This window comes from Trichomycterus rosablanca, chromosome 4, assembly GCF_030014385.1.
Source record: "Trichomycterus rosablanca isolate fTriRos1 chromosome 4, fTriRos1.hap1, whole genome shotgun sequence".
Lineage (NCBI taxonomy): Eukaryota > Metazoa > Chordata > Actinopteri > Siluriformes > Trichomycteridae > Trichomycterus > Trichomycterus rosablanca.
The window spans coordinates 18,093,888-18,114,683 of NC_085991.1; the positions used below are offsets into that span (position 1 = coordinate 18,093,888).

General features: G+C 38.0%; 35 non-coding genes and 1 pseudogene across 35 annotated transcripts; all 36 read left to right on the plus strand.

Moving 5' to 3' along the window:
- Window positions 1–138: 138 nt before the first annotated feature.
- Window positions 139–257, plus strand: LOC134312638 (5S ribosomal RNA). Its single transcript, XR_010011606.1, has one exon. It is a non-coding gene; the product is annotated as a 5S ribosomal RNA (ribosomal RNA).
- Window positions 258–584: 327 nt separating this feature from the next.
- On the plus strand, window positions 585–703 carry LOC134312650 (5S ribosomal RNA). Its single transcript, XR_010011610.1, has one exon. It is a non-coding gene; the product is annotated as a 5S ribosomal RNA (ribosomal RNA).
- A 323-nt stretch (window positions 704–1,026) lies between these two features.
- On the plus strand, window positions 1,027–1,145 carry LOC134312661 (5S ribosomal RNA). The gene has a single exon (XR_010011614.1). It is a non-coding gene; the product is annotated as a 5S ribosomal RNA (ribosomal RNA).
- A 251-nt stretch (window positions 1,146–1,396) lies between these two features.
- LOC134312673 (5S ribosomal RNA) lies at window positions 1,397–1,515 on the plus strand. The gene has a single exon (XR_010011615.1). It is a non-coding gene; the product is annotated as a 5S ribosomal RNA (ribosomal RNA).
- Window positions 1,516–1,782: 267 nt separating this feature from the next.
- On the plus strand, window positions 1,783–1,901 carry LOC134312685 (5S ribosomal RNA). Its single transcript, XR_010011616.1, has one exon. It is a non-coding gene; the product is annotated as a 5S ribosomal RNA (ribosomal RNA).
- A 259-nt stretch (window positions 1,902–2,160) lies between these two features.
- LOC134312697 (5S ribosomal RNA) lies at window positions 2,161–2,279 on the plus strand. Its single transcript, XR_010011617.1, has one exon. It is a non-coding gene; the product is annotated as a 5S ribosomal RNA (ribosomal RNA).
- A 267-nt stretch (window positions 2,280–2,546) lies between these two features.
- On the plus strand, window positions 2,547–2,665 carry LOC134312708 (5S ribosomal RNA). The gene has a single exon (XR_010011626.1). It is a non-coding gene; the product is annotated as a 5S ribosomal RNA (ribosomal RNA).
- A 6,485-nt stretch (window positions 2,666–9,150) lies between these two features.
- On the plus strand, window positions 9,151–9,269 carry LOC134312719 (5S ribosomal RNA). Its single transcript, XR_010011637.1, has one exon. It is a non-coding gene; the product is annotated as a 5S ribosomal RNA (ribosomal RNA).
- Window positions 9,270–9,592: 323 nt separating this feature from the next.
- LOC134312731 (5S ribosomal RNA) lies at window positions 9,593–9,711 on the plus strand. Its single transcript, XR_010011648.1, has one exon. It is a non-coding gene; the product is annotated as a 5S ribosomal RNA (ribosomal RNA).
- Window positions 9,712–10,026: 315 nt separating this feature from the next.
- Window positions 10,027–10,145, plus strand: LOC134312742 (5S ribosomal RNA). The gene has a single exon (XR_010011659.1). It is a non-coding gene; the product is annotated as a 5S ribosomal RNA (ribosomal RNA).
- Window positions 10,146–10,452: 307 nt separating this feature from the next.
- LOC134312754 (5S ribosomal RNA) lies at window positions 10,453–10,571 on the plus strand. Its single transcript, XR_010011671.1, has one exon. It is a non-coding gene; the product is annotated as a 5S ribosomal RNA (ribosomal RNA).
- Window positions 10,572–10,894: 323 nt separating this feature from the next.
- LOC134312765 (5S ribosomal RNA) lies at window positions 10,895–11,013 on the plus strand. The gene has a single exon (XR_010011682.1). It is a non-coding gene; the product is annotated as a 5S ribosomal RNA (ribosomal RNA).
- Window positions 11,014–11,292: 279 nt separating this feature from the next.
- Window positions 11,293–11,411, plus strand: LOC134312776 (5S ribosomal RNA). Its single transcript, XR_010011693.1, has one exon. It is a non-coding gene; the product is annotated as a 5S ribosomal RNA (ribosomal RNA).
- A 315-nt stretch (window positions 11,412–11,726) lies between these two features.
- LOC134312787 (5S ribosomal RNA) lies at window positions 11,727–11,845 on the plus strand. Its single transcript, XR_010011704.1, has one exon. It is a non-coding gene; the product is annotated as a 5S ribosomal RNA (ribosomal RNA).
- Window positions 11,846–12,140: 295 nt separating this feature from the next.
- Window positions 12,141–12,249, plus strand: LOC134313078 (5S ribosomal RNA; annotated as a pseudogene).
- A 331-nt stretch (window positions 12,250–12,580) lies between these two features.
- On the plus strand, window positions 12,581–12,699 carry LOC134312798 (5S ribosomal RNA). The gene has a single exon (XR_010011715.1). It is a non-coding gene; the product is annotated as a 5S ribosomal RNA (ribosomal RNA).
- A 315-nt stretch (window positions 12,700–13,014) lies between these two features.
- On the plus strand, window positions 13,015–13,133 carry LOC134312809 (5S ribosomal RNA). The gene has a single exon (XR_010011726.1). It is a non-coding gene; the product is annotated as a 5S ribosomal RNA (ribosomal RNA).
- Window positions 13,134–13,420: 287 nt separating this feature from the next.
- On the plus strand, window positions 13,421–13,539 carry LOC134312820 (5S ribosomal RNA). Its single transcript, XR_010011737.1, has one exon. It is a non-coding gene; the product is annotated as a 5S ribosomal RNA (ribosomal RNA).
- A 291-nt stretch (window positions 13,540–13,830) lies between these two features.
- LOC134312831 (5S ribosomal RNA) lies at window positions 13,831–13,949 on the plus strand. Its single transcript, XR_010011748.1, has one exon. It is a non-coding gene; the product is annotated as a 5S ribosomal RNA (ribosomal RNA).
- A 327-nt stretch (window positions 13,950–14,276) lies between these two features.
- LOC134312843 (5S ribosomal RNA) lies at window positions 14,277–14,395 on the plus strand. Its single transcript, XR_010011759.1, has one exon. It is a non-coding gene; the product is annotated as a 5S ribosomal RNA (ribosomal RNA).
- Window positions 14,396–14,702: 307 nt separating this feature from the next.
- Window positions 14,703–14,821, plus strand: LOC134312855 (5S ribosomal RNA). Its single transcript, XR_010011770.1, has one exon. It is a non-coding gene; the product is annotated as a 5S ribosomal RNA (ribosomal RNA).
- A 295-nt stretch (window positions 14,822–15,116) lies between these two features.
- Window positions 15,117–15,235, plus strand: LOC134312867 (5S ribosomal RNA). Its single transcript, XR_010011782.1, has one exon. It is a non-coding gene; the product is annotated as a 5S ribosomal RNA (ribosomal RNA).
- A 255-nt stretch (window positions 15,236–15,490) lies between these two features.
- LOC134312879 (5S ribosomal RNA) lies at window positions 15,491–15,609 on the plus strand. Its single transcript, XR_010011793.1, has one exon. It is a non-coding gene; the product is annotated as a 5S ribosomal RNA (ribosomal RNA).
- A 275-nt stretch (window positions 15,610–15,884) lies between these two features.
- LOC134312890 (5S ribosomal RNA) lies at window positions 15,885–16,003 on the plus strand. The gene has a single exon (XR_010011804.1). It is a non-coding gene; the product is annotated as a 5S ribosomal RNA (ribosomal RNA).
- A 287-nt stretch (window positions 16,004–16,290) lies between these two features.
- On the plus strand, window positions 16,291–16,409 carry LOC134312901 (5S ribosomal RNA). The gene has a single exon (XR_010011815.1). It is a non-coding gene; the product is annotated as a 5S ribosomal RNA (ribosomal RNA).
- Window positions 16,410–16,656: 247 nt separating this feature from the next.
- LOC134312913 (5S ribosomal RNA) lies at window positions 16,657–16,775 on the plus strand. The gene has a single exon (XR_010011826.1). It is a non-coding gene; the product is annotated as a 5S ribosomal RNA (ribosomal RNA).
- A 259-nt stretch (window positions 16,776–17,034) lies between these two features.
- On the plus strand, window positions 17,035–17,153 carry LOC134312924 (5S ribosomal RNA). Its single transcript, XR_010011837.1, has one exon. It is a non-coding gene; the product is annotated as a 5S ribosomal RNA (ribosomal RNA).
- A 283-nt stretch (window positions 17,154–17,436) lies between these two features.
- On the plus strand, window positions 17,437–17,555 carry LOC134312935 (5S ribosomal RNA). The gene has a single exon (XR_010011848.1). It is a non-coding gene; the product is annotated as a 5S ribosomal RNA (ribosomal RNA).
- Window positions 17,556–17,814: 259 nt separating this feature from the next.
- LOC134312948 (5S ribosomal RNA) lies at window positions 17,815–17,933 on the plus strand. Its single transcript, XR_010011859.1, has one exon. It is a non-coding gene; the product is annotated as a 5S ribosomal RNA (ribosomal RNA).
- Window positions 17,934–18,216: 283 nt separating this feature from the next.
- Window positions 18,217–18,335, plus strand: LOC134312960 (5S ribosomal RNA). Its single transcript, XR_010011870.1, has one exon. It is a non-coding gene; the product is annotated as a 5S ribosomal RNA (ribosomal RNA).
- Window positions 18,336–18,603: 268 nt separating this feature from the next.
- LOC134312971 (5S ribosomal RNA) lies at window positions 18,604–18,722 on the plus strand. The gene has a single exon (XR_010011881.1). It is a non-coding gene; the product is annotated as a 5S ribosomal RNA (ribosomal RNA).
- Window positions 18,723–18,973: 251 nt separating this feature from the next.
- On the plus strand, window positions 18,974–19,092 carry LOC134312984 (5S ribosomal RNA). Its single transcript, XR_010011893.1, has one exon. It is a non-coding gene; the product is annotated as a 5S ribosomal RNA (ribosomal RNA).
- A 267-nt stretch (window positions 19,093–19,359) lies between these two features.
- LOC134312995 (5S ribosomal RNA) lies at window positions 19,360–19,478 on the plus strand. Its single transcript, XR_010011903.1, has one exon. It is a non-coding gene; the product is annotated as a 5S ribosomal RNA (ribosomal RNA).
- A 243-nt stretch (window positions 19,479–19,721) lies between these two features.
- Window positions 19,722–19,840, plus strand: LOC134313007 (5S ribosomal RNA). The gene has a single exon (XR_010011914.1). It is a non-coding gene; the product is annotated as a 5S ribosomal RNA (ribosomal RNA).
- A 247-nt stretch (window positions 19,841–20,087) lies between these two features.
- On the plus strand, window positions 20,088–20,206 carry LOC134313018 (5S ribosomal RNA). The gene has a single exon (XR_010011925.1). It is a non-coding gene; the product is annotated as a 5S ribosomal RNA (ribosomal RNA).
- A 243-nt stretch (window positions 20,207–20,449) lies between these two features.
- Window positions 20,450–20,568, plus strand: LOC134313027 (5S ribosomal RNA). The gene has a single exon (XR_010011933.1). It is a non-coding gene; the product is annotated as a 5S ribosomal RNA (ribosomal RNA).
- The last annotated feature ends 228 nt before the right edge of the window (window positions 20,569–20,796 follow it).

The window sequence follows — 20,796 nt, forward strand, 5'->3', positions numbered from 1 at the left end:
TATCTATCTATCTATCTATCTATCTATCTATCTATCTATCTATGAAAGGCCTTGCCTTTAGTTCCAGCACAGACAGCTAGCTACCACTCAGTTAGCTGGCTGGCAAGCTAGAACAGGCCTTGAAATCCAGCCTCTTTCGCTTACGGCCAAACCACCTTGAGAACGCCTGATCTCGTCTGATCTCAGAAGCTAAGCAAGGTTGGGCTCAGTCAGTACCTAGATGGGAGACTGCCTGGGAATACTGAGTGCTGTAAGCTTTTCATTTTTTCTTAAGCCCCATTCATTGAGTGTCATTTAGCTTCTATCTATCTATCTATCTATCTATCTATCTATCTATCTATCTATCTATCTATCTATCTATCTATCTATCTATCTATCTATCTATCTATCTATCTATCCATCTATCTATCTATCTATCTATCTATCTATCTATCTATCTATCTATCTATCTATCTATCTATCTATCTATCTATCTATCTATCTATCTATGAAAGGCCTTGCCTTTAGTTCCAGCACAGACAGCTAGCTACCACTCAGTTAGCTGGCTGGCAAGCTAGAACAGGCCTTGAAATCCAGCCTCTTTCGCTTACGGCCAAACCACCTTGAGAACGCCTGATCTCGTCTGATCTCAGAAGCTAAGCAAGGTTGGGCTCAGTCAGTACCTAGATGGGAGACTGCCTGGGAATACTGAGTGCTGTAAGCTTTTCATTTTTTCTTAAGCCCCATTCATTGAGTGTCATTTAGCTTCTATCTATCTATCTATCTATCTATCTATCTATCTATCTATCTATCTATCTATCTATCTATCTATCTATCTATCTATCTATCTATCTATCTATCTATCTATCTATCTATCTATCTATCTATCTATCTATCTATCTATCTATCTATCTATCTATCTATCTATCTATCTATCTATCTATCTATCTATGAAAGGCCTTGCCTTTAGTTCCAGCACAGACAGCTAGCTACCACTCAGTTAGCTGGCTGGCAAGCTAGAACAGGCCTTGAAATCCAGCCTCTTTCGCTTACGGCCAAACCACCTTGAGAACGCCTGATCTCGTCTGATCTCAGAAGCTAAGCAAGGTTGGGCTCAGTCAGTACCTAGATGGGAGACTGCCTGGGAATACTGAGTGCTGTAAGCTTTTCATTTTTTCTTAAGCCCCATTCATTGAGTGTCATTTAGCTTCTATCTATCTATCTATCTATCTATCTATCTATCTATCTATCTATCTATCTATCTATCTATCTATCTATCTATCTATCTATCTATCTATCTATCTATCTATCTATCTATCGATGAAAGGCCTTGCCTTTAGTTCCAGCACAGACAGCTAGCTACCACTCAGTTAGCTGGCTGGCAAGCTAGAACAGGCCTTCAAATCCAGCCTCTTTCGCTTACGGCCAAACCACCTTGAGAACGCCTGATCTCGTCTGATCTCAGAAGCTAAGCAAGGTTGGGCTCAGTCAGTACCTAGATGGGAGACTGCCTGGGAATACTGAGTGCTGTAAGCTTTTCATTTTTTCTTAAGCCCCATTCATTGAGTGTCATTTAGCTTCTATCTATCTATCTATCTATCTATCTATCTATCTATCTATCTATCTATCTATCTATCTATCTATCTATCTATCTATCTATCTATCTATCTATCTATCTATCTATCTATCTATCTATCTATCTATCTATCAAAGGCCTTGCCTTTAGTTCCAGCACAGACAGCTAGCTACCACTCAGTTAGCTGGCTGGCAAGCTAGAACAGGCCTTGAAATCCAGCCTCTTTCGCTTACGGCCAAACCACCTTGAGAACGCCTGATCTCGTCTGATCTCAGAAGCTAAGCAAGGTTGGGCTCAGTCAGTACCTAGATGGGAGACTGCCTGGGAATACTGAGTGCTGTAAGCTTTTCATTTTTTCTTAAGCCCCATTCATTGAGTGTCATTTAGCTTCTATCTATCTATCTATCTATCTATCTATCTATCTATCTATCTATCTATCTATCTATCTATCTATCTATCTATCTATCTATCTATCTATCTATCTATCTATCTATCTATCTATCTATCGATGAAAGGCCTTGCCTTTAGTTCCAGCACAGACAGCTAGCTACCACTCAGTTAGCTGGCTGGCAAGCTAGAACAGGCCTTCAAATCCAGCCTCTTTCGCTTACGGCCAAACCACCTTGAGAACGCCTGATCTCGTCTGATCTCAGAAGCTAAGCAAGGTTGGGCTCAGTCAGTACCTAGATGGGAGACTGCCTGGGAATACTGAGTGCTGTAAGCTTTTCATTTTTTCTTAAGCCCCATTCATTGAGTGTCATTTAGCTTCTATCTATCTATCTATCTATCTATCTATCTATCTATCTATCTATCTATCTATCTATCTATCTATCTATCTATCTATCTATCTATCTATCTATCTATCTATCTATCTATCTATCTATCTATCTATCTATCAAAGGCCTTGCCTTTAGTTCCAGCACAGACAGCTAGCTACCACTCAGTTAGCTGGCTGGCAAGCTAGAACAGGCCTTGAAATCCAGCCTCTTTCGCTTACGGCCAAACCACCTTGAGAACGCCTGATCTCGTCTGATCTCAGAAGCTAAGCAAGGTTGGGCTCAGTCAGTACCTAGATGGGAGACTGCCTGGGAATACTGAGTGCTGTAAGCTTTTCATTTTTTCTTAAGCCCCATTCATTGAGTGTCATTTAGCTTCTATCTATCTATCTATCTATCTATCTATCTATCTATCTATCTATCTATCTATCTATCTATCTATCTATCTATCTATCTATCTATCTATCTATCTATCTATCTATCTATCTATCTATCTATCTATGAAAGGCCTTGCCTTTAGTTACAGCACAGACAGCTAGCTACCACTCAGTTAGCTGGCTGGCAAGCTAGAACAGGCCTTGAAATCCAGCCTCTTTCGCTTACGGCCAAACCACCTTGGGAACGCCTGATAGCGACATCTACTGGTGACAGGAAGTGACCTTTGAACTGCAGTTTGGGAGGGAAAGGCTCTCCCACACCTTTTCTTTGTTTGGTTATCTTTTGTCTTTTGACAGAGAATTGTATATTGAATAAGTTTATTTTCAGTTTTCTTTTTTAGCTCCCCGGCAGCTTTACTGCTTGGGGAGCCAGTATTTACTTTTTCTTTTCTTTAAAAAAAAAAAAAAAAAAAAAAAAAAAAAAAAAAAAAAAAAAAAAAAAAAAATGGATGGAACAAACGGCATGAATTCAGTAATGAAAACAGGACAACGGATAAAGGATCACCCAACAAACACTTTGTTACAGATGGATGGATTACAAGGCTTCGACACGGAAAAGGATCAACGGATAAAGAAAATGGACAGCCCAAAAAATGGAGATATTTCTGGGAAAGAAAATGGAATGGAAAATCATGGAGAAAACAAAAAAAGCAAGGAGACACAGAACAATGGACTTAATCTAAAACCAAAATACCAACGTGAGTACCTAAAAGAAGCAACGCTAATAATTGAACCGAGCACGACAAACGAAGAGTTAACAGTCAGTGATTTAATAAAAGAGCTGGACAAGATACTCGGACCAGGGAAACTAATAGGACTAAGACTAAGACAAAACAAGGAATTTGAAATAACTTTGGACAGTGAACAGTCGTGTGAGGTTTTATTAGATGGATTAACTATTAAAGGACATAACTATGAAATCAGAAAAATTTGTACAAAAGAAATGATGGTGTCTTTTTTAAACCTTCCAATTTATATAGAAGACTCAGATATCTTGAATAAACTGATGAAGTGGGGGGTAACCCCGATCCTCCCGATTCGTCGCCGCTTCTACCCAGGCACAACGGTAGCTGATGGAACAAGATTCATTAGAGTGAAGTTCCCAAAGGAAGTGGTTTCACTGCCCTACAGTGCAAGATTTGAAACTGGGGATGGTCCACAGTACTATCGGGTCATACATGACAAACAGGTCAAGGTCTGCAGACTCTGCATGAGCCCAGGTCATGTGATGCGAAGCTGTCCCCAGTTCACATGCAGGGAGTGCCTGGAGCAGGGCCACTACGCCAGAGAATGCCAAGCAACAAGATGCCCTGACTGTAATAAGGCACTAATCCGCTGTGTCTGTGAAACAGAGGAAGAGATGGGTAAGCATGGAGAGGAAACAGCAGAGGGTGCGGGGACCCCCCCACAGAAGCAAACACAAGAAAACACAACTGAAGAAACAGCGCAAGCACATGAAGAAACGGCAGAAGAAACACCAAAGACAACAACAGAGGACAACACAGCACAAGAACAACAACAAGCTCAACATACAGAATGTGATGACGACAAAGACCAACAGACAAAAGGAGAAGAAAACACACAAACAGCAGAAGGAGAAGACAGCATGGACTGGGCACAGCAGTATAACCAAGAGGAACAAATGGAAATAGTAAGAAATGATCAGATTAAATCAAAAGACACTACAAAAGATGTAAAGAAAATACACTACTTAACAAAAAACATGAAAAGTGGTAAAAAACAGCTAAATATAGTAAAGGTACTAGAAAAACAGAAGAAAAGAAGGCAAGAAATCAAAGAGAAAATGGGAAAAAAGAGGGAGGAAGAGTTACTATCAGAAGAGAAAAAATGAATGTAAACCTATTAAAACTATTCATTCTTCTTATGTTGAGTATAGTGACAATTAACATAAGAGGATTAAGCTGTTTACAAAAATTAGAGAAGCTAAAAACACAAACAGAAAAAGCAGACATAATATGTTTACAGGAAACAATGTGGGATGAAAAAATAGTAGAATGTTTTAAACAAAAGTGGAATGGTGATATATTTTTTAACAATGATACAAAAAGGAAAAGAGGAGTAGCAACACTAATCAAAAAAGAAGTAGGGAATAAAATAGAGGAATTGTATAAAGACAAAGAAGGTCGGCTTTTGGTTTTAAAAGTAACATTAGAAGATGAACAGTTTGTTTTATGTAATTTGCATGCACCTAATGAAGAATATAGTAAAAAGGCATTTTATAATAACTTAGACATCTTAATGGAAAAATGGAACAATGTGATTTTAATTGGTGATTTTAACACAGTTTTAAATAGAATTGATATAGACAGTGCAATGATATATAAAGAAGACAAAGGCAGAGACAGTTTAAATAAAATAATACAAAAATATTGTCTGGTAGATGTCTGGAGAAGACGAAACAAGGGAACAATTGACTTTTCCAGAAGACAAACAGTGCAAGGAAGTTTGAAACAAAGTAGAATAGACTTCTTTCTAAGTAACAAAGATATAGAAAATAATGTAAAAAGAATTTTTTATAAAAAAAACACACTGAGTGACCATGAGTTTTTATTTATTCACATAGATATGGACAAAATAGAAAGAGGAAAAGGTGTATGGGTTTTAAATACAGATATTTTAAAAAACAGTTTGTACAAAATAGAAGTAGAAAACATCATAGTAAATAGCATTAAAGATAAACTTTTTATCAACGAAAAATTGTTATGGTGGGACAATCTAAAGTTACAAATAAAAAACTACACAATAGAACACAGCAAAAAATTACAAAGAATGAAAAGAGCCAACGAAAATATGATACACAAAAAATTACAATATGAACTAGCTAAAGTAGCTACAGGAGCAGGGGACTTAAACAAAGTGCTAAATCTAGAAGAAGAACTGAAAAATATAGAAGAACAAAAATACAGGGGAGCAATGATAAGAAGTAGAATAAAATATATGATAGAGGGAGAAAAGTGCAACAAATTCTTTTTTAACCTAGAAAAGACAAAACAAAAAGCAAACATAATTAAAAGTATTTTAAAAAATGACACAATAGAAGTAAAAGAAACAAATGAAATATTAGAAACAGTTGCAGACTTTTATAAAAACATGTTTCAAAAAGAAGGAGTAAATAATACAGACAAGCAATTTTTATTAAATCATATACAAAAAAAAGTGCCAGAGGAAGACAAAGTGATGTGCAACAAAGACATAACAGAAGAAGAAATAGAAGAAGCAATATCACAGTTAAATAGTGGTAAAAGTCCAGGGCTGGACGGCCTACCAAGCGAATTTTACAAGGTTTTTAAAAGTGTTTTAACTCCGATTTTACTAGAAGTTTTTAATGAGATTCAACAAAAAGGAGAACTAAGTAGGAGTATGAAATTAGGAATGATAAAAATTTTATATAAGAAAAACGGAGATAAAAGACTTTTAAAACATTACAGACCAATCAGCATGCTTAACACGGATTATAAAATAATAGCAAAAATTTTAGCAAACAGGTTAAAAAAAGTATTACCAGGAGTAATAACAACAACCCAAGCGTACGGAGTGTTGAATAGAGACATCTCAGACACGGTGAGTAACATCAGGGATATAATATGGCACATGAAGGAAAATAAAAAAACAGGATACATAGTAAGCATAGACTTTGAAAAAGCCTTCGACAGAGTAGAACATGAATATTTATTTAATTTAATAGAAACATTTGAATTTGGAAGCATTTTTGTACAGTGGCTGAGATGTCTCTATTCAAATATACACAGTTGTGTAAAGATTAATGGTTTTTTAACAAAGTTTATACCAATAACAAGATCAATAAGGCAAGGATGTCCTCTGTCAGCGCTGCTATATACATTAGCAGCAGAACCCCTGGGTTTGGCTATCAGTGCTGACAGAGAAACAAAAGGGATCTTATTAACAAAAGAACATAAAATATTTCAGTATGCAGACGACACAACACTAACACTAAGGGACGTTAAGAGCATTCAGAAAGCTATGGAGACTTTTGAAAAATACTGTAAAGGGACAGGAGCCAGAGTTAATAAAGAAAAAACGGTTTACATGAAAATAGGGAACACAGACTCAAAACCTACAGAAATACAATTTAAAGAGGTAACACAGCTTAAAATCTTGGGAATCAGAATGGGGGAAAATGAAATCAAAGTAAGGGATGAAATTTGGGAGGAGATTTTAAAAAAGATGGAAAACAGATTACATTTTTGGAAACAGAGAGAAGTATTTTTAAAAGGGAAGGTACTGATTTTAAACACACTGTTTTTATCCAAAGCTTGGTATGCTCTTAATGTCACTAGTACACCTCATTGGGTGTTAAAAAGAATAAAAGCGATCGTTTTAAACTTTTTATGGGATGGGAAACCGGCAAAAATTGCATACGACACTTTAATAGGGCCAGTAGAGCAAGGAGGACTCAAACTTTTAGATGTTTTTACAAGAATAAAAGCACTGAGAATTAAAATGGTAAGAAAATTTTTAAATCAAGATGAACAAGCATGGAAGGAATGCTTTAGAGAAATAATGAACAAATGTGGAGGAGGAGGGATGGATTTTAATGTTTTAAGCATGAAAATGAATGAGCAAATGACACAAAACATACCAGAGTTTTACAAAGAAGTTTTTAGAGCATGGAGAGATTTAATGGATTTTTTAGATATAGAGGTAAAAGAAAGGAACCAGTTTTTAAACCAGCCGCTGTTTTTTAACCCAATGATTTTAAATGAGGGCAGAGAGCTATTTTTTAGAGACTGGTTCCAAGCAGGGGTGCGCCAAGTAAAAGATGTTTTATATGAAGTTAGATCAGGATTTCTACCCACGCAAGCAATATACGATGCACTAGAAACCAACGAGAACACAGTTAACAAAACCCAAGTTCAAAATAACTATGAAAAATTAAAAAAAGCAATACCGGAGGATTGGATAAGTGAAATTGAAAAACATATAGGGAAAAAAGAAACAAGTGAAAACTTAATTTGGAACATCAAAGTAAAAATGAAAAATGAAACAATTCCAATTGAAAGCTGTACCTTGAAAAAAATATACACTGTTTTAATACAAAAAGCGTGGGTGGAACCAAGAGCAAAAGAATACTGGAGAAGGCTGTTCCCAAACCTAGAAGCAGAAGATATTTTTAAAAATACTAGACAACATTTTAAAAATTTACAGCTTGAAAACTTTGATTTTCTTTTAAGACATAACTGTATTTTTAATGAAATGAGAATGTGCAAAATAGGACTAGCAGAAGACGCCAAATGTAAAGTATGTTTTAAAGAAGATGAAGGACTCAAACACATGTTTTTTAACTGTGAACAATTAAAATGTTTTTTAACAAAAATAAAGAAAATAACAACAGCATTTTTAAACAAGAAACAAGAGGAACAGACTGAATGGCAACCCCTGTTTTTATTTGGTTTTAATGGAAAAACAAAAAACACATTTGCATTAAACATAATTTTAGCTGAGGCCAAACAAGCAATAATAAAAAGGAAAAATATTGCAAAGCATAAAGGAAATGTCATATCTGTATGTGATGTGTTTGAAAATAAACTGAAAAAAACATTCAAGGACCTATTAGACTATTTTAACATGATAGGCGAACCAGAAACTTTTTATGCTTTAATTGTAAATAACAACCCATTTGTAGAAGTAGATTGGGAAAAGGTGCAACTCAAATTACCCAAATGTATTTAATTAATATAATTTAATTTATTTAAGTCGAATTTTAATGTATTTATGAAATGATATTAACTTTAATTAAAAAAGAAAAAGAAAAAAAAAAAAAGCTTTTTAACATTGTTGAATTTTGATGAAACTATGTATAAACACATGTATGAATACTATGTATGTATGAATATTTGTAATGTCTCGTTTTGTAAAATAATGAAATGATTCAATAAAAAAAAAAAAAAAAAAAAAAAAAAGAACGCCTGATCTCGTCTGATCTCAGAAGCTAAGCAAGGTTGGGCTCAGTCAGTACCTAGATGGGAGACTGCCTGGGAATACTGAGTGCTGTAAGCTTTTCATTTTTTCTTAAGCCCCATTCATTGAGTGTCATTTAGCTTCTATCTATCTATCTATCTATCTATCTATCTATCTATCTATCTATCTATCTATCTATCTATCTATCTATCTATCTATCTATCTATCTATCTATCTATCTATCTATCTATCTATCTATCTATCTATCTATCTATCTATCTATCTATCTATCTATCTATCTATCTATCTATCTATCTATCTATCTATCTATCTATCTATCTATCTATGAAAGGCCTTGCCTTTAGTTCCAGCACAGACAGCTAGCTACCACTCAGTTAGCTGGCTGGCAAGCTAGAACAGGCCTTGAAATCCAGCCTCTTTCGCTTACGGCCAAACCACCTTGAGAACGCCTGATCTCGTCTGATCTCAGAAGCTAAGCAAGGTTGGGCTCAGTCAGTACCTAGATGGGAGACTGCCTGGGAATACTGAGTGCTGTAAGCTTTTCATTTTTTCTTAAGCCCCATTCATTGAGTGTCATTTAGCTTCTATCTATCTATCTATCTATCTATCTATCTATCTATCTATCTATCTATCTATCTATCTATCTATCTATCTATCTATCTATCTATCTATCTATCTATCTATCTATCTATCTATCTATCTATCTATCTATCTATCTATCTATCTATCTATCTATCTATCTATCTATCTATCTATCTATCTATCTATGAAAGGCCTTGCCTTTAGTTCCAGCACAGACAGCTAGCTACCACTCAGTTAGCTGGCTGGCAAGCTAGAACAGGCCTTGAAATCCAGCCTCTTTCGCTTACGGCCAAACCACCTTGAGAACGCCTGATCTCGTCTGATCTCAGAAGCTAAGCAAGGTTGGGCTCAGTCAGTACCTAGATGGGAGACTGCCTGGGAATACTGAGTGCTGTAAGCTTTTCATTTTTTCTTAAGCCCCATTCATTGAGTGTCATTTAGCTTCTATCTATCTATCTATCTATCTATCTATCTATCTATCTATCTATCTATCTATCTATCTATCTATCTATCTATCTATCTATCTATCTATCTATCTATCTATCTATCTATCTATCTATCTATCTATCTATCTATCTATCTATCTATCTATCTATCTATCTATCTATCTATCTATCTATGAAAGGCCTTGCCTTTAGTTCCAGCACAGACAGCTAGCTACCACTCAGTTAGCTGGCTGGCAAGCTAGAACAGGCCTTGAAATCCAGCCTCTTTCGCTTACGGCCAAACCACCTTGAGAACGCCTGATCTCGTCTGATCTCAGAAGCTAAGCAAGGTTGGGCTCAGTCAGTACCTAGATGGGAGACTGCCTGGGAATACTGAGTGCTGTAAGCTTTTCATTTTTTCTTAAGCCCCATTCATTGAGTGTCATTTAGCTTCTATCTATCTATCTATCTATCTATCTATCTATCTATCTATCTATCTATCTATCTATCTATCTATCTATCTATCTATCTATCTATCTATCTATCTATCTATCTATCTATCTATCTATCTATCTATCTATCTATCTATCTATCTATCTATCTATCTATCTATCTATCTATGAAAGGCCTTGCCTTTAGTTCCAGCACAGACAGCTAGCTACCACTCAGTTAGCTGGCTGGCAAGCTAGAACAGGCCTTGAAATCCAGCCTCTTTCGCTTACGGCCAAACCACCTTGAGAACGCCTGATCTCGTCTGATCTCAGAAGCTAAGCAAGGTTGGGCTCAGTCAGTACCTAGATGGGAGACTGCCTGGGAATACTGAGTGCTGTAAGCTTTTCATTTTTTCTTAAGCCCCATTCATTGAGTGTCATTTAGCTTCTATCTATCTATCTATCTATCTATCTATCTATCTATCTATCTATCTATCTATCTATCTATCTATCTATCTATCTATCTATCTATCTATCTATCTATCTATCTATCTATCTATCTATCTATCTATCTATCTATCTATCTATCTATCTATCTATCTATCTATCTATCTATCTATCTATCTATCTATGAAAGGCCTTGCCTTTAGTTCCAGCACAGACAGCTAGCTACCACTCAGTTAGCTGGCTGGCAAGCTAGAACAGGCCTTGAAATCCAGCCTCTTTCGCTTACGGCCAAACCACCTTGAGAACGCCTGATCTCGTCTGATCTCAGAAGCTAAGCAAGGTTGGGCTCAGTCAGTACCTAGATGGGAGACTGCCTGGGAATACTGAGTGCTGTAAGCTTTTCATTTTTTCTTAAGCCCCATTCATTGAGTGTCATTTAGCTTCTATCTATCTATCTATCTATCTATCTATCTATCTATCTATCTATCTATCTATCTATCTATCTATCTATCTATCTATCTATCTATCTATCTATCTATCTATCTATCTATCTATCTATCTATCTATCTATCTATCTATCTATGAAAGGCCTTGCCTTTAGTTCCAGCACAGACAGCTAGCTACCACTCAGTTAGCTGGCTGGCAAGCTAGAACAGGCCTTGAAATCCAGCCTCTTTCGCTTACGGCCAAACCACCTTGAGAACGCCTGATCTCGTCTGATCTCAGAAGCTAAGCAAGGTTGGGCTCAGTCAGTACCTAGATGGGAGACTGCCTGGGAATACTGAGTGCTGTAAGCTTTTCATTTTTTCTTAAGCCCCATTCATTGAGTGTCATTTAGCTTCTATCTATCTATCTATCTATCTATCTATCTATCTATCTATCTATCTATCTATCTATCTATCTATCTATCTATCTATCTATCTATCTATCTATCTATCTATCTATCTATCTATCTATCTATCTATCTATCTATCTATCTATCTATCTATCTATCTATCTATCTATCTATCTATCTATGAAAGGCCTTGCCTTTAGTTCCAGCACAGACAGCTAGCTACCACTCAGTTAGCTGGCTGGCAAGCTAGAACAGGCCTTGAAATCCAGCTTCTTTCGCTTACGGCCAAACCACCTTGAGAACGCCTGATCTCGTCTGATCTCAGAAGCTAAGCAAGGTTGGGCTCAGTCAGTACCTAGATGGGAGACTGCCTGGGAATACTGAGTGCTGTAAGCTTTTCATTTTTTCTTAAGCCCCATTCATTGAGTGTCATTTAGCTTCTATCTATCTATCTATCTATCTATCTATCTATCTATCTATCTATCTATCTATCTATCTATCTATCTATCTATCTATCTATCTATCTATCTATCTATCTATCTATCTATCTATCTATCTATCTATCTATCTATCTATCTATCTATCTATCTATCTATGAAAGGCCTTGCCTTTAGTTCCAGCACAGACAGCTAGCTACCACTCAGTTAGCTGGCTGGCAAGCTAGAACAGGCCTTGAAATCCAGCCTCTTTCGCTTACGGCCAAACCACCTTGAGAACGCCTGATCTCAGAAGCTAAGCAAGGTTGGGCTCAGTCAGTACCTAGATGGGAGACTGCCTGGGAATACTGAGTGCTGTAAGCTTTTCATTTTTTCTTAAGCCCCATTCATTGAGTGTCATTTAGCTTCTATCTATCTATCTATCTATCTATCTATCTATCTATCTATCTATCTATCTATCTATCTATCTATCTATCTATCTATCTATCTATCTATCTATCTATCTATCTATCTATCTATCTATCTATCTATCTATCTATCTATCTATCTATCTATCTATCTATCTATCTATCTATCTATCTATCTATCTATCTATCTATGAAAGGCCTTGCCTTTAGTTCCAGCACAGACAGCTAGCTACCACTCAGTTAGCTGGCTGGCAAGCTAGAACAGGCCTTGAAATCCAGCCTCTTTCGCTTACGGCCAAACCACCTTGAGAACGCCTGATCTCGTCTGATCTCAGAAGCTAAGCAAGGTTGGGCTCAGTCAGTACCTAGATGGGAGACTGCCTGGGAATACTGAGTGCTGTAAGCTTTTCATTTTTTCTTAAGCCCCATTCATTGAGTGTCATTTAGCTTCTATCTATCTATCTATCTATCTATCTATCTATCTATCTATCTATCTATCTATCTATCTATCTATCTATCTATCTATCTATCTATCTATCTATCTATCTATCTATCTATCTATCTATCTATCTATCTATCTATCTATCTATCTATCTATCTATCTATCTATCTATCTATCTATCTATGAAAGGCCTTGCCTTTAGTTCCAGCACAGACAGCTAGCTACCACTCAGTTAGCTGGCTGGCAAGCTAGAACAGGCCTTGAAATCCAGCCTCTTTCGCTTACGGCCAAACCACCTTGAGAACGCCTGATCTCGTCTGATCTCAGAAGCTAAGCAAGGTTGGGCTCAGTCAGTACCTAGATGGGAGACTGCCTGGGAATACTGAGTGCTGTAAGCTTTTCATTTTTTCTTAAGCCCCATTCATTGAGTGTCATTTAGCTTCTATCTATCTATCTATCTATCTATCTATCTATCTATCTATCTATCTATCTATCTATCTATCTATCTATCTATCTATCTATCTATCTATCTATCTATCTATCTATCTATCTATCTATCTATCTATCTATCTATCTATCTATCTATCTATGAAAGGCCTTGCCTTTAGTTCCAGCACAGACAGCTAGCTACCACTCAGTTAGCTGGCTGGCAAGCTAGAACAGGCCTTGAAATCCAGCCTCTTTCGCTTACGGCCAAACCACCTTGAGAACGCCTGATCTCGTCTGATCTCAGAAGCTAAGCAAGGTTGGGCTCAGTCAGTACCTAGATGGGAGACTGCCTGGGAATACTGAGTGCTGTAAGCTTTTCATTTTTTCTTAAGCCCCATTCATTGAGTGTCATTTAGCTTCTATCTATCTATCTATCTATCTATCTATCTATCTATCTATCTATCTATCTATCTATCTATCTATCTATCTATCTATCTATCTATCTATCTATCTATCTATCTATCTATCTATCTATCTATCTATCTATCTATCTATCTATCTATCTATCTATGAAAGGCCTTGCCTTTAGTTCCAGCACAGACAGCTAGCTACCACTCAGTTAGCTGGCTGGCAAGCTAGAACAGGCCTTGAAATCCAGCCTCTTTCGCTTACGGCCAAACCACCTTGAGAACGCCTGATCTCGTCTGATCTCAGAAGCTAAGCAAGGTTGGGCTCAGTCAGTACCTAGATGGGAGACTGCCTGGGAATACTGAGTGCTGTAAGCTTTTCATTTTTTCTTAAGCCCCATTCATTGAGTGTCATTTAGCTTCTATCTATCTATCTATCTATCTATCTATCTATCTATCTATCTATCTATCTATCTATCTATCTATCTATCTATCTATCTATCTATCTATCTATCTATCTATCTATCTATCTATCTATCTATCTATCTATCTATCTATCTATCTATCTATCTATCTATCTATCTATCTATCTATCTATCTATCTATCTATGAAAGGCCTTGCCTTTAGTTCCAGCACAGACAGCTAGCTACCACTCAGTTAGCTGGCTGGCAAGCTAGAACAGGCCTTGAAATCCAGCCTCTTTCGCTTACGGCCAAACCACCTTGAGAACGCCTGATCTCGTCTGATCTCAGAAGCTAAGCAAGGTTGGGCTCAGTCAGTACCTAGATGGGAGACTGCCTGGGAATACTGAGTGCTGTAAGCTTTTCATTTTTTCTTAAGCCCCATTCATTGAGTGTCATTTAGCTTCTATCTATCTATCTATCTATCTATCTATCTATCTATCTATCTATCTATCTATCTATCTATCTATCTATCTATCTATCTATCTATCTATCTATCTATCTATCTATCTATCTATCTATCTATCTATCTATCTATCTATCTATCTATCTATCTATCTATCTATCTATCTATGAAAGGCCTTGCCTTTAGTTCCAGCACAGACAGCTAGCTACCACTCAGTTAGCTGGCTGGCAAGCTAGAACAGGCCTTGAAATCCAGCCTCTTTCGCTTACGGCCAAACCACCTTGAGAACGCCTGATCTCGTCTGATCTCAGAAGCTAAGCAAGGTTGGGCTCAGTCAGTACCTAGATGGGAGACTGCCTGGGAATACTGAGTGCTGTAAGCTTTTCATTTTTTCTTAAGCCCCATTCATTGAGTGTCATTTAGCTTCTATCTATCTATCTATCTATCTATCTATCTATCTATCTATCTATCTATCTATCTATCTATCTATCTATCTATCTATCTATCTATCTATCTATCTATCTATCTATCTATCTATCTATCTATCTATCTATCTATCTATCTATCTATCTATCTATCTATGAAAGGCCTTGCCTTTAGTTCCAGCACAGACAGCTAGCTACCACTCAGTTAGCTGGCTGGCAAGCTAGAACAGGCCTTGAAATCCAGCCTCTTTCGCTTACGGCCAAACCACCTTGAGAACGCCTGATCTCGTCTGATCTCAGAAGCTAAGCAAGGTTGGGCTCAGTCAGTACCTAGATGGGAGACTGCCTGGGAATACTGAGTGCTGTAAGCTTTTCATTTTTTCTTAAGCCCCATTCATTGAGTGTCATTTAGCTTCTATCTATCTATCTATCTATCTATCTATCTATCTATCTATCTATCTATCTATCTATCTATCTATCTATCTATCTATCTATCTATCTATCTATCTATCTATCTATCTATCTATCTATCAAAGGCCTTGCCTTTAGTTCCAGCACAGACAGCTAGCTACCACTCAGTTAGCTGGCTGGCAAGCTAGAACAGGCCTTGAAATCCAGCCTCTTTCGCTTACGGCCAAACCACCTTGAGAACGCCTGATCTCGTCTGATCTCAGAAGCTAAGCAAGGTTGGGCTCAGTCAGTACCTAGATGGGAGACTGCCTGGGAATACTGAGTGCTGTAAGCTTTTCATTTTTTCTTAAGCCCCATTCATTGAGTGTCATTTAGCTTCTATCTATCTATCTATCTATCTATCTATCTATCTATCTATCTATCTATCTATCTATCTATCTATCTATCTATCTATCTATCTATCTATCTATCTATCTATCTATCTATCTATCTATCTATCTATCTATCTATCGATGAAAGGCCTTGCCTTTAGTTCCAGCACAGACAGCTAGCTACCACTCAGTTAGCTGGCTGGCAAGCTAGAACAGGCCTTCAAATCCAGCCTCTTTCGCTTACGGCCAAACCACCTTGAGAACGCCTGATCTCGTCTGATCTCAGAAGCTAAGCAAGGTTGGGCTCAGTCAGTACCTAGATGGGAGACTGCCTGGGAATACTGAGTGCTGTAAGCTTTTCATTTTTTCTTAAGCCCCATTCATTGAGTGTCATTTAGCTTCTATCTATCTATCTATCTATCTATCTATCTATCTATCTATCTATCTATCTATCTATCTATCTATCTATCTATCTATCTATCTATCTATCTATCTATCTATCTATCTATCTATCTATCTATCTATCTATCTATCTATCTATCTATCTATCAAAGGCCTTGCCTTTAGTTCCAGCACAGACAGCTAGCTACCACTCAGTTAGCTGGCTGGCAAGCTAGAACAGGCCTTGAAATCCAGCCTCTTTCGCTTACGGCCAAACCACCTTGAGAACGCCTGATCTCGTCTGATCTCAGAAGCTAAGCAAGGTTGGGCTCAGTCAGTACCTAGATGGGAGACTGCCTGGGAATACTGAGTGCTGTAAGCTTTTCATTTTTTCTTAAGCCCCATTCATTGAGTGTCATTTAGCTTCTATCTATCTATCTATCTATCTATCTATCTATCTATCTATCTATCTATCTATCTATCTATCTATCTATCTATCTATCTATCTATCTATCTATCTATCTATCTATCGATGAAAGGCCTTGCCTTTAGTTCCAGCACAGACAGCTAGCTACCACTCAGTTAGCTGGCTGGCAAGCTAGAACAGGCCTTCAAATCCAGCCTCTTTCGCTTACGGCCAAACCACCTTGAGAACGCCTGATCTCGTCTGATCTCAGAAGCTAAGCAAGGTTGGGCTCAGTCAGTACCTAGATGGGAGACTGCCTGGGAATACTGAGTGCTGTAAGCTTTTCATTTTTTCTTAAGCCCCATTCATTGAGTGTCATTTAGCTTCTATCTATCTATCTATCTATCTATCTATCTATCTATCTATCTATCTATCTATCTATCTATCTATCTATCTATCTATCTATCTATCTATCTATCTATCTATCTATCTATCTATCTATCTATCAAAGGCCTTGCCTTTAGTTCCAGCACAGACAGCTAGCTACCACTCAGTTAGCTGGCTGGCAAGCTAGAACAGGCCTTGAAATCCAGCCTCTTTCGCTTACGGCCAAACCACCTTGAGAACGCCTGATCTCGTCTGATCTCAGAAGCTAAGCAAGGTTGGGCTCAGTCAGTACCTAGATGGGAGACTGCCTGGGAATACTGAGTGCTGTAAGCTTTTCATTTTTTCTTAAGCCCCATTCATTGAGTGTCATTTAGCTTCTATCTATCTATCTATCTATCTATCTATCTATCTATCTATCTATCTATCTATCTATCTATCTATCTATCTATCTATCTATCTATCTATCTATCTATCTATCTATCTATCTATCTATCTATCTATCTATCTATCTATCTATCGATGAAAGGCCTTGCCTTTAGTTCCAGCACAGACAGCTAGCTACCACTCAGTTAGCTGGCTGGCAAGCTAGAACAGGCCTTCAAATCCAGCCTCTTTCGCTTACGGCCAAACCACCTTGAGAACGCCTGATCTCGTCTGATCTCAGAAGCTAAGCAAGGTTGGGCTCAGTCAGTACCTAGATGGGAGACTGCCTGGGAATACTGAGTGCTGTAAGCTTTTCATTTTTTCTTAAGCCCCATTCATTGAGTGTCATTTAGCTTCTATCTATCTATCTATCTATCTATCTATCTATCTATCTATCTATCTATCTATCTATCTATCTATCTATCTATCTATCTATCTATCTATCTATCTATCTATCTATCTATCTATCTATCTATCAAAGGCCTTGCCTTTAGTTCCAGCACAGACAGCTAGCTACCACTCAGTTAGCTGGCTGGCAAGCTAGAACAGGCCTTGAAATCCAGCCTCTTTCGCTTACGGCCAAACCACCTTGAGAACGCCTGATCTCGTCTGATCTCAGAAGCTAAGCAAGGTTGGGCTCAGTCAGTACCTAGATGGGAGACTGCCTGGGAATACTGAGTGCTGTAAGCTTTTCATTTTTTCTTAAGCCCCATTCATTGAGTGTCATTTAGCTTCTATCTATCTATCTATCTATCTATCTATCTATCTATCTATCTATCTATCTATCTATCTATCTATCTATCTATCTATCTATCTATCTATCTATCTATCTATCTATCTATCTATCTATCTATCTATCTATCTATCTATCTATCGATGAAAGGCCTTGCCTTTAGTTCCAGCACAGACAGCTAGCTACCACTCAGTTAGCTGGCTGGCAAGCTAGAACAGGCCTTCAAATCCAGCCTCTTTCGCTTACGGCCAAACCACCTTGAGAACGCCTGATCTCGTCTGATCTCAGAAGCTAAGCAAGGTTGGGCTCAGTCAGTACCTAGATGGGAGACTGCCTGGGAATACTGAGTGCTGTAAGCTTTTCATTTTTTCTTAAGCCCCATTCATTGAGTGTCATTTAGCTTCTATCTATCTATCTATCTATCTATCTATCTATCTATCTATCTATCTATCTATCTATCTATCTATCTATCTATCTATCTATCTATCTATCTATCTATCTATCTATCTATCTATCTATCTATCTATCTATCTATCGGCCTTGCCTTTAGTTCCAGCACAGACAGCTAGCTACCACTCAGTTAGCTGGCTGGCAAGCTAGAACAGGCCTTGAAATCCAGCCTCTTTCGCTTACGGCCAAACCACCTTGAGAACGCCTGATCTCGTCTGATCTCAGAAGCTAAGCAAGGTTGGGCTCAGTCAGTACCTAGATGGGAGACTGCCTGGGAATACTGAGTGCTGTAAGCTTTTCATTTTTTCTTAAGCCCCATTCATTGAGTGTCATTTAGCTTCTATCTATCTATCTATCTATCTATCTATCTATCTATCTATCTATCTATCTATCTATCTATCTATCTATCTATCTATCTATCTATCTATCTATCTATCTATCTATCTATCGATGAAAGGCCTTGCCTTTAGTTCCAGCACAGACAGCTAGCTACCACTCAGTTAGCTGGCTGGCAAGCTAGAACAGGCCTTCAAATCCAGCCTCTTTCGCTTACGGCCAAACCACCTTGAGAACGCCTGATCTCGTCTGATCTCAGAAGCTAAGCAAGGTTGGGCTCAGTCAGTACCTAGATGGGAGACTGCCTGGGAATACTGAGTGCTGTAAGCTTTTCATTTTTTCTTAAGCCCCATTCATTGAGTGTCATTTAGCTTCTATCTATCTATCTATCTATCTATCTATCTATCTATCTATCTATCTATCTATCTATCTATCTATCTATCTATCTATCTATCTATCTATCTATCTATCTATCTATCTATCTATCTATCTATCTATCTATCAAAGGCCTTGCCTTTAGTTCCAGCACAGACAGCTAGCTACCACTCAGTTAGCTGGCTGGCAAGCTAGAACAGGCCTTGAAATCCAGCCTCTTTCGCTTACGGCCAAACCACCTTGAGAACGCCTGATCTCGTCTGATCTCAGAAGCTAAGCAAGGTTGGGCTCAGTCAGTACCTAGATGGGAGACTGCCTGGGAATACTGAGTGCTGTAAGCTTTTCATTTTTTCTTAAGCCCCATTCATTGAGTGTCATTTAGCTTCTATCTATCTATCTATCTATCTATCTATCTATCTATCTATCTATCTATCTATCTATCTATCTATCTATCTATCTATCTATCTATCTATCTATCTATCTATCGATGAAAGGCCTTGCCTTTAGTTCCAGCACAGACAGCTAGCTACCACTCAGTTAGCTGGCTGGCAAGCTAGAACAGGCCTTCAAATCCAGCCTCTTTCGCTTACGGCCAAACCACCTTGAGAACGCCTGATCTCGTCTGATCTCAGAAGCTAAGCAAGGTTGGGCTCAGTCAGTACCTAGATGGGAGACTGCCTGGGAATACTGAGTGCTGTAAGCTTTTCATTTTTTCTTAAGCCCCATTCATTGAGTGTCATTTAGCTTCTATCTATCTATCTATCTATCTATCTATCTATCTATCTATCTATCTATCTATCTATCTATCTATCTATCTATCTATCTATCTATCTATCTATCTATCTATCTATCTATCAAAGGCCTTGCCTTTAGTTCCAGCACAGACAGCTAGCTACCACTCAGTTAGCTGGCTGGCAAGCTAGAACAGGCCTTGAAATCCAGCCTCTTTCGCTTACGGCCAAACCACCTTGAGAACGCCTGATCTCGTCTGATCTCAGAAGCTAAGCAAGGTTGGGCTCAGTCAGTACCTAGATGGGAGACTGCCTGGGAATACTGAGTGCTGTAAGCTTTTCATTTTTTCTTAAGCCCCATTCATTGAGTGTCATTTAGCTTCTATCTATCTATCTATCTATCTATCTATCTATCTATCTATCTATCTATCTATCTATCTATCTATCTATCTATCTATCTATCTATCTATCTATCTATCTATCGATGAAAGGCCTTGCCTTTAGTTCCAGCACAGACAGCTAGCTACCACTCAGTTAGCTGGCTGGCAAGCTAGAACAGGCCTTCAAATCCAGCCTCTTTCGCTTACGGCCAAACCACCTTGAGAACGCCTGATCTCGTCTGATCTCAGAAGCTAAGCAAGGTTGGGCTCAGTCAGTACCTAGATGGGAGACTGCCTGGGAATACTGAGTGCTGTAAGCTTTTCATTTTTTCTTAAGCCCCATTCATTGAGTGTCATTTAGCTTCTATCTATCTATCTATCTATCTATCTATCTATCTATCTATCTATCTATCTATCTATCTATCTATCTATCTATCTATCTATCTATCTATCTATCTATCAAAGGCCTTGCCTTTAGTTCCAGCACAGACAGCTAGCTACCACTCAGTTAGCTGGCTGGCAAGCTAGAACAGGCCTTGAAATCCAGC